This window comes from Quercus lobata, chromosome 7 (genome assembly GCF_001633185.2).
Source record: "Quercus lobata isolate SW786 chromosome 7, ValleyOak3.0 Primary Assembly, whole genome shotgun sequence".
Lineage (NCBI taxonomy): Eukaryota > Viridiplantae > Streptophyta > Magnoliopsida > Fagales > Fagaceae > Quercus > Quercus lobata.
Genome location: NC_044910.1, coordinates 25,728,697 through 25,739,196, shown reverse-complemented (window position 1 = coordinate 25,739,196; position 10,500 = coordinate 25,728,697). Strand labels below are relative to the sequence as shown.

The following is a 10,500-nucleotide window of genomic DNA, read 5'->3' as shown; positions in this document are numbered from 1 at the left end:
GAATTCACTGAAGCAATATTAATATAATATAGAAACAAAAAAGTCAAACCGCTATTCTATATTCAATAAAGTGTAATCAACGTTGTCAGGTGTATATCGTTTCTAATAACCGTATACCCACCTTGACGATCTACGTTGATAAGAAACATAGCAATTCTTAACCACCGTGTTCCACTTTAATACAAAGATTAGAAACACACGGCATCTGGTTTTAATGAACAATAATTTCAAAACAAAATTATACCGAAACTTTTACTGCAGAAAACTAGAACACCAAGAAAACGATTTTTCTTTAATTCTAAATCTCAATCACATGTTATACAAACATGATATTGAAGACCGCTCTGATACCATTTGTTGGAAAATCTGGTTTTGTATCTCATACAAAACACACAGCAGAAGCAACAATCACGGATCTACTTCATTCATAAGAGATAACATGTAACCCTGAATTCTAGAACAAAAAATAGGAAGCGTACCTTGATGCACTGAAATTCAAAACCAATATTTGAGAATACCTTTAATCTTCATCTTAGTTCCACATGGTGCTCAAAATGTGTGGTCTCTCAATCAGTCTTGTTGTACATTGATTCTCAAAGAAAAGACCTTCTTCTTCTCCTTGTAGAGAAAAACTGATTTCTTTTCTTTTCATCATACGTACGTACAAAACTACATTAGTAGTTCCTTTATTTAATAACTCTTATTAAATAAAGACTGATTATCTAATTGGGTTTGGGCTTACCCAATTGGGCTTTAATTTGTAGCTTGAGATGGGACCAAAGGGAACAAATAAGACTTTAGCTCCAATGGGTCTTGGACTTTTCTGTCAACTCTTGACAAGTTCAAAGTTACCATTAATTATATTCAATACCACTATAAGAATATAATTACACTTTAGGTCTTATTAATAAATTATATCCCAAAACTTTATTATACATATAACCCCTTCATTAAAATATTCGTAGTAATACAAAGTCATGAGATAGACTACCACTTTGAAGATTACTATATCTTAATCCTTGAGTACTCAGTTTAATCCTTTATGTTATTCATCATATATTCATGAAATCCAATTTCATCAATATATACTTTAGTAACTCCTTACTAAAGTGGTTGGGCCCAACACTCTGAATAACCAAACCTATTAAACTTATCTCAAGGGAATATTTTATATTTCCGTTAAGAGATTATGAATTCCATCTTGAGAATATATGTTACATCAACATTAAATGAGGTTGCCCAACATACTAAGGTTTTGACAGTGACTTATAGATCTCACTCCTGATATATCAAAATAACTTACACCTCATGATCAGGTCCATTATTTTATCAGGATTTAGAGTTGATGTAAATAGAAGTCGTGAGATTTATTATTCATTTGACAGTCATTAAGTGAATAATAAATCTCACAGCGGTCCAGTTCAATATGTCTTAACTATTAAAACATATCAACATATCAACTAGAAGTCTCTACTTCCATGATCAATACAAATCATCTTAGTTAATATATTATAGTCTTCGCAGATGAAATGTCCAATTTCATCACTGACTACGAACTAAAATTCTGAGTTTACAAAGAACTTGTGATTTATATCTTTCTGTGACTTTTCATATAAATCACATACTATGCATCTTATGGAATAAGATAATGTTCCATTAGTTCATTTATAGATAGTTTCATATAATTAAACAATTTAATTATTTATGACATGCCAATAAATTAGATTTTAGGGCATAAACCCCAACAATGTTGTATGCTTAGATGTATGTGCCTTTAATAGGATTAAGACGTAGGACATAATGAGTGGAAGCTGACCCGCGGGTTGAGTGGTTTTGGGTGCCTAACACCTTCCCAAAATCGTACCTAAACTCTAAATGCATACTCTAATAGTAAGACTAGTCCTTCCACATAAGCGCACTATATTCATGGTTCCTAGACCATAAAACTAGGTGGTGACTCCTTGTGTTTTCTCCGCCCTGGTCCATTCAGACAAGGCGTACCCACCCGTTGTCCCCTCATACACTACATCTACATTGCTGCAATTTAAGATACTTTAGATTTTTATCAACTTAGAAATTATAGGAGAAGAAAAATTATATATATATATATATATATTTTTAAAATCTAAAAATAAATTCTACAATATGGTGAAGTTACTTGGCGCAACCATAACGTCTAAGCCCAACTTTTATTATATAGTATACGATTCTTAAATGCATGCCAATTTTGGATTCCATATTCTTAAAATGTAAGCCAATTAGATGTTATTTACTATCAAATCCACAAAATCATCTTTTATGCATTATTTTAAGGTGGAAAACACATTTTAGTCTCTACATTTTCAGGTTATTCCTATTTTAGTCCCTACATTTTATTTTTACTGCTTTTAGTCCTTATCCTGAAAAATGCTTCCCATTTTGGTCCCTGCCGTTACATCAAAAACGTAGAAATATATCTGACGTGGCAAATGGCAGGAATAAATAATACTAAATTAATGTTCATGTGGACTAAATTAATAATAAAAAATGTTTTTTGGCATTAAAAAATGTCACGTCAGCATCTAAATTAAAAAAATTAATTTATTAATTTTAACTAAATAAAAAAAATTAAAAACAGAATTAAAAACTAAAAATCATATGAATTGAGATCTAAGTGTGTCTTGAACAAAAACAACAAGAACACAAATCCAGATCCAAGAATACAAACTCAGAAATCTAAAAAAAGAGAAAAAAGAAAAAAGAAAAGAAAAAGCTTTCTCTGTAGCTCGGGTTTTTTATATTGTTGATTGAATATCTACTCTCAATTTACATTTTTCTCTGTAACCAAACAAAACCCAATACAAGCAAACATAAAATCGAAGCAAACAAGCTGCATATTATGTATATATATAAATATAGAAACTATACATCAATGAAGAAAAACGAGAAAACAAACATTAAAACTTTTTGGGTACAAAATTTCAAAAGATATCAGAACTTACAATAATTACAAGGCTAACAAAACCCTTGAAAATCAACATCCTCTACCAAACACCCCAGAAATTTTTTTCCTCTTCCTCCAAACTCATAACAGAAGAACCCGTCCTTGCGGCATTTGATCGAACAGGTGCACGGCAAATAGGACAAGCAGCGACCTTGGCAAGCCAAGAGTCAACACACCTCATGTGGAACACATGACCACAAGCAAAGAGCTTTCTACACCACTGGGCGTCTTTGAAAGCGTCAAGGCAGACCACGCAATCATCGTCTCCTCCAGGAACGACGTCGCTATTGCAGCAGTGGGGTTGGCTACGTTTTAATTGAAAGCGGGGGGGGGGGGTCGAGAATTGTAGGGGAAAGGCCAGAGGAAGGCACGGCGGTGGCGGTGGCAGTGGTGGGAGAGAGAGGTGGAGGAGGAGTAAGGTGGCGGATCTGAAAGAGAAGCATAAAGGATCTGGGGTTTTTTTTTTTTTAATTTTTTAATTTTTGGGTTTATGTTCTTGTTGTTCTTGTTCAAGATACACTTAGGTCTCAATTCATATGATTTTTAGTTTTAATTCTGTTTTTAATTTTTTTATTTAGTTAAAATTAATAAATTAATTTTTTTTTTAATTTAGATGTTGACGTGGCATTTTTTAATGCCAAAAAATATTTTTTATCATTAATTTACGCCACGTGGACATTAATTTAGTATTATTTATTCTTGCCGTTTGCCATGTCATCTTTCTCTGTTTCTAATGTAACGACAGGGACTAAAATGGGAAGTGTTTTTCAGGATAGGGACTAAAAGCGGTAAAAATAAAATGTAGGGACTAAAATGGGAATAGCCTCAAAATGTAGGGATTAAAATGTGCTTTCCGCCTTATTTTAAACTACAAAAACTTGAATTTAAATAATTGGTTGACGACATAACTATTAATTTTTTATCATCTTGAAATTTTGCAAATATGAAAAATATTCATAGATAATGTAATCTAATGGTAGATTTGTAACTTGAACCATCACAAACATTTCAAACTATAAGGACCAACTATATTGTTTTCCCTAAATTCAGTCAAAACACAATTGTTTCATATGAGGAAAGCTTATCACCATTTACATGGTATTTGGTATTGTAAAAAACTATAACAACCAACAATATATATTGTTTTCCCTATATTCAGTCACAACATGATTGTTTCGTACGTGGAAAGCTTTATCACCATTTACATGGTATTTGGTATTGTAAAAACTATGACCCAAGATGATTAAAATTATTTGGATTTCCTAGCAGTGAATTTTGCAGTGGCAATTCTATTGCATATGCACCCCCTTAAATTAAAGGATATACAGTGGAGTTGTCACTTATTTAATAACATGAAAAATTAAGAAAATTTTAATTTTAATAAATTTACACACACTACAAGAAAAGAGGACTATTGAGGTGGGCCAAAAGTGTCGCTAAAGGTACATTTACCTTTAGCCGTGGGTGCTATTGCGGCGGTTCTTCCTGCCACTGTTGCAGTGCCACTATAGATCTATTGCGGCTGTAACAAAAAACGCCGCAATAAATCTACCATTTAGAGCGATTTTGGTTTATAGTTGCAGGCAGAAAACTGCCGCTATATGAGGTTAGAATTTGGGTCAATTGTCCTTTAGCGGCGAGATATGTGCGCTGCTATAGGGTTTCATGTACAATAGAACATATGCTCTTAGCAGCGGTCGGGCTTCAATTATAACATAATTTTAGACCTTTAGCGGCGCTTTTTGCCCGCCACTATAGGTTAATTTTTTTCCCTAGGTTTTAAAACCACAGTCCTTTTACAAAGAACCTGTAATAATTTTAGTTCTATCGAGACAATACCACAAATGTCTCCAAACTAACATTATATTAACATAGAAATATATTATCAAATACATAACATTGTCTATAACCATCATCATAAGATTAACAAAAAAAAGATGTGGTCCTTTGAATAAAACAACTGCTTAAATTAAGCTAATACCATAATCAAAGTCTCAAAGTGTTTAAAAATATCCTTCAACTTTTACAAAAAATGCAGTTGTTCAAATGTAGTTCTTTGTACACAAAAAGTCATCAAACACCAACATTAAACTTATAAGCTGCTTGGTTGATGGGATGCAACTGATGATTTTTGGAGAGTTGGAGATTATTGGACTGGAGGAACATCCTACATACAAACCAAGATTACTCAATAAGTGGATATAAATGGATTGAATAGAATGACAAGAAAAGCTTAGAGATTTAGGACTTTTCATCTTGCTCATTCAGTAAGTGCATACAAACCAAGATTACTCAATAACGTGAGAATAGTTATTTATGAGAATTAGAGCAAATCTTCCATAGTAAAGTCATAACCTTAAAAAGTAAAGGATACATTGAAGGGTGGAAGTCCCAAAACTTCACCTTATTATACAAGTTATGTGGTAGTCTTCCATCCTGCCATCCATGAAAAAAATCAACTAGGCAATGGTCCTGCAGCAAGAAAAAGAGAGCTTAAATATGCACAAAGTTAATTCAAGTTAAAATAACATCATAAACTTGCTTTACCAAAAAGTAGTACCATACTTCTTGAGGGGAGGTCATTAGCTTGAAGATCACCTTCCCTCTACCCTTGGGGAAGGTGAGATTCAAGCTCATCTAGAATTCGTGATAAATCACCTACCATTAAACGAGATATCATTCAATTTACTTCAATATGTTCAAAACTAGATTTTTAATTTGAACTCAAACCTTGTCGGTAAAAGAATTACAACCATAAAGCATCAATGCCTTCAAGCATATTTTACATACCTTTCTTTCCACTTCTAATAATACCATAATGAACTCCAATATGTTGTAGAAAGCCAATCAATTAATAGTTGACATGCACCAACAATACAAACAATTAGTCCAATCTTAACACAGCCAAATCTCAAATAATTGTATTAGAACATAATGAATTCTTTAAGAAAAAACACACAAACATTAAGATATAATTTTAAGGAGAAGAAACTAACTAGAGAGAGGTTCTGAAACTCTAATCATTAAGGCAAAATATAATGAGTGATAACAAAAGTATTAACTACACTCATCATCACTAGAGAGAGTACCTTAAGTCTTTCACCAACTTCACTTACTTTGGTCACATGAACTTATAATGCCTCTTCTTTTTGCAATCTGCCAAAGAGAAAAGAATATATATAAACCTTAGTTAATTCTCAGACTTGACAGACAAGAGCATTAAAACCCCATAAATTTCCAAATAGTGAAATGGGTATTTAGAATTTGCATAAATAATATTAAAAAAAAGAGATGTCTTCAAATCCACAACATAAAAAAAATAACAAAAATATACTTCACTTTAGCTCTTTTATACATTATTTTAGATTAAGTATCTATGTTGGTTTACACAAAAATATTACTTATGAGATGACACTTCCCATTGTTATTTGTGCCATTTTAGAAAAAGTTTTGAAGTTGTAATTAATTTCAAGAGGTAATGTATAGATAGTATCCGGACAAGAAGAGTAAAATGAAAAATTATTTGAAAAGAGTTGAATTACATGTATCAAATTTTTCATAAAAAGATTTACATATTCTTTCACGTGACATACACTTGGACCCAATAATCCATCACAACATAAAAGGCAAGGGGGGGGGGGGGTGTGAATTTTTTCGCTCGCTAGACTTATTGTTGTTAAAAGACTTTTGTTGGCCATCCATAGTATTTTTAGGCATTCCTTAGATACAATAGAGGAGCCATATTGTAAGTATTGGGAGGTATTGCACACAATGTAAATATTCTCAATGGCTAATATTGAGAGTTAAAAAGTCAACTTTCAATATTAGGCCATGTTGCAACATATTTAAAATAGCGTGACCAGAATGCTAAGCAAATGCTACATGTAATAGTTTGAATCTCTTACTGCAATTTTTGGTCCTGCATCTTCATGTCAAATGGCAAAAATTAATTATAATGTGTCATTCACTAACAAGGAAAAGACTAATGTGTTTAGTCAAAAGGCATTACTACAACAATACAAAATAAATTGGTAAATAAAACAAATGGGGTAATGGGTTTGGTTGGGTCAATTAATGAAGGGTTTTTTTATTTATTTTTATTTATTTTTATCATCAAATAAGAGTTATGATTTCAAATTTCATCTACGAAAAAAAAAAAAAAAAACACCAAAGCATTTACTCAGAGTGATTGATGATTAGACCTAATCCAACAGAGTCATTTACTTTCCACCATAAAATGCACATCAAGGTTGTGAGATAATTTATTTGTTACGTATTCAGACTATTCCAATCAATCAAACTTCAATTTCAAAGCCCCTTTTCCATAGTAATTATCCTCAAAATCTTTTAACCAAGCAACTCAAGAGGATATAATCCTATAACTAACAATTGGATGTAGGAAAAGTGGCAATGAGACTATATCTAAGTATCACATCCTAAACTTATTCAAATCCACAGTTTAAACAAACACATATTTGTAAGTATCACAGCTCATGCTACTCGAACAAGGAGACAATATCTAAGGATGTCTTTTTAGACAAAATCATGGAAGACAAGAAGAAAATCATGCTCAACAATACATCAATTCAAGTGGCGATGTAGCACCCAGTAGATATTAAATTATCATCAATATTATTAGTCCAGGCACATCTTCACATTGAATAAGTAAAAATCAACATAAATGGTTTGCATAAGCAAAGGGGTCCTCAATCCAATTTGTATGCATAAGCATGGGGATCCTCAATCCAAATTGTACATCAAGCAAAGCAAAGAGCAAACACAGTACTTTCAAACTAAAAAAACTTGCACTTTTTCTCCGTTCTTCAACAAACAAATAAATAGGAAAAAAAAAACTTAGAAAATTCACAACATACACTGGATTGTCAATGACATTGTCTAAATGAACTGAGACAAGGCCTTACCTTCAACTCAAAAGCTGATTTCAGAAAATTGATTGTTTATAGAAATACAATGAAGCTTCCAATCACATTTGTTGAATTCCCAGACAGAATGATACATGAAACATGAACATGATTAGAAAATTTTCACCAAAAACATAGAGAAAAGAACCAATCAGTATCAAGACTTTGTTTTTCTATAGGGACCTTTTAATTTGTTAACTTTTCTTAGCACAAGCTAGCTAGTTTGCTAATTCAAATCAAATGGAAATGAAGAGCCAATATATATTTTCATCTCCAATTTAAGGTGGTTTTCCTCTACTTTTGTTCAGAAAATATATAATCCTATAAGTCCTAACAACAAACAATAGTAGTCACGGATTACCTACTTTTAGACCACAAGTGAAAAAAAGAGTCCCTCTTCAGTCTCAAGAAAAACATGTTAGAAATTCCTACAGGGACAAAAAAGAATGCCTACTCAAGGCAGCCGTCCAATCATACAATTAGCCTCAAGAAAAACAATTTCAGCTCACAATGCCAAGCATAACTTGAAACATTTTCCACTTTGTTATTCAATCAAACAGAAATTCCCAATCCAGAATCTCAAGATATATACAAGGATTAGTTCCTCAAGAGTAAATAAGAAATTCAAATTACAATCACAATATCATTATATTGCACAAGTCATTAACTAAATATTCTCACAAAAGATAATTAATAGATTGAGAAATTTACCTTGCCATAGTCTCTCCAAACTCTACGAGCTATCTGAGGTCCTCCTATATATATATATATATACACATTATAATTTTCTGTGTATTGCTCTTCCCTAGCAACACCAAAACACATAATATCCTTTTCAATGTATATGGCATAACTACAGTTCTCACAAATCTCTCCATCCAACTCACTACATATATACAATTCCCACAAATACCAATACACATAATATCCATTTGATGAAGAAGAAGCAAATAGACAAAATAAAAACAATGACACTCATTAATCAACCAAAAAAAAAAAAACTTATAGTGGAACTCCGATGAGATGAGTGGGTCGAGATGAGTTAGTCTCTAGCGAGTGGGATCTTTGGCGAACCAAATTTCAAAACCGAATGGATCTGAAGGTGGAACCCATTGGATACCCAACCCATCGGCGGGAGAGAATGCGAGGCGGTGGGAAGACTGGGCCTAGGCCTAGGCCTGGGTTGGGGTCAGACCTGAAGAGAGTGGTGATGGCGAGGATGCGAGGCGGCTGCGGTGGCGGCGAAGATGGAGTTGATGACAGCAGACGAAGCTTGCGGAAGCTTGGTTATGGAGGATTTGAGAGAGAGAGAGAGAGAGAAGTGAAAACCTAAATGGGAAGGCACAAAAAAATAGAGGGAAATTTTGGGGCTATAGAGGGAAATTTAAAGGTCTATTGCGACGGTCTAACCCGCCACTATAACTAAGAAAAAGCACCGCAAAATAGGTACCTATTGCAGCAGTCATCTCAACGCTGCTACAACTTACATATTGTAGCAGTTTTCCATACCGCCGCTATAGTATCCCCGCAAAATGCTATATTTATTGTGGTAGGTTTATGGAGTGCTGCTATATCTAAGTTAATGCTGCTAAAACATATATTGTGGCGGTTCTATATACTGCCGCTGTAGTACACCACAAAAGACTAGAATTACTACGGCGGTCCAATGGAATGCCGCAATAGATCCCATGTACAGTAGTGGTCCAAAAAAGCATCGCAATATGAGACATATAGCGGCAGTTTTTGCACCCGCTGCAAAAAAAAAAAACCACTGCAATAGCTTGTTTTTCTTTTAGTGACAAACATTTATACAAAAAATTAGAATATTAGAAAATGAGATTGAATCCTAGTTACAATTTAATCAAAAAGGAAAACAACATACACAAATAATCTAATGAATGTCCCTTAACTAGGGTTTGGAGGCCATGGTAAAGTATTAGGTAGAGCTAGTTAAGGGACATTCATTAGATTATTTGTCTATATAATTTTCTTTTTTGCTTATATTGTAACTAGGATTCAATCTCTTTTTTTAGTAAGCTCTAATTTTCGATTCAATGAAATTTGTGTAAATTTATTATTAAAGTCTGGATTTTCTTAATTTTTGAAGTTATGAATTAATTGACAACGCCATTGTAGACCCTTTTATTTAAGGGGTGTATATGCAATAGAATGGCCACCACAAATTCACTACTAGGGAATCCAAATAATTTCAATCATCTTGGGTCGTAGTTTTTACGAAATCAAATACCACGTAAATGATGATAAGCCTTCCGCGTACGAAGCAATTGTGTTGTGATTGAATTTAGAGAAAACACTATATATATATATATATATATATATATATATAACGTACAAGAATAGGTTTGGAGGCCAAGTTTTGAAATGGTAAAGTATTAGGTAGCCATCCTGCCCAATCATAAATCATGAGTACAATGGCTAATATAGAATTTTGAACCCTTCCACCACTCTAATTCATATACATCTTGTAAAAGAGAAACGTGGAGAATTTAACAAGATCCACTATATATATATATATATATATAACGTACAAGAATAGGTTTGGAGGCCAAGTTTCAAAATGGTAAAGTATTAGGT

General features: G+C 32.9%; 1 long non-coding RNA gene across 3 annotated transcripts; it reads right to left on the bottom strand.

Moving 5' to 3' along the window:
• Positions 1–4,837: 4,837 nt before the first annotated feature.
• On the bottom strand, positions 4,838–9,554 carry LOC115952640. 3 transcript variants are annotated; one of them, XR_004083491.1, is made up of 5 exons: positions 7,906–9,554; positions 5,774–6,139; positions 5,531–5,641; positions 5,387–5,455; positions 4,838–5,150 (listed from the first exon to the last, which is right to left on the bottom strand). It is a non-coding gene; the product is annotated as an uncharacterized LOC115952640 (long non-coding RNA). The 3 variants fall into 3 exon arrangements; XR_004083490.1 differs by having other exon boundaries at positions 5,549–5,641; positions 7,906–9,549; XR_004083489.1 differs by having other exon boundaries at positions 5,387–5,641.
• Between the last annotated feature and the right edge of the window lie 946 nt (positions 9,555–10,500).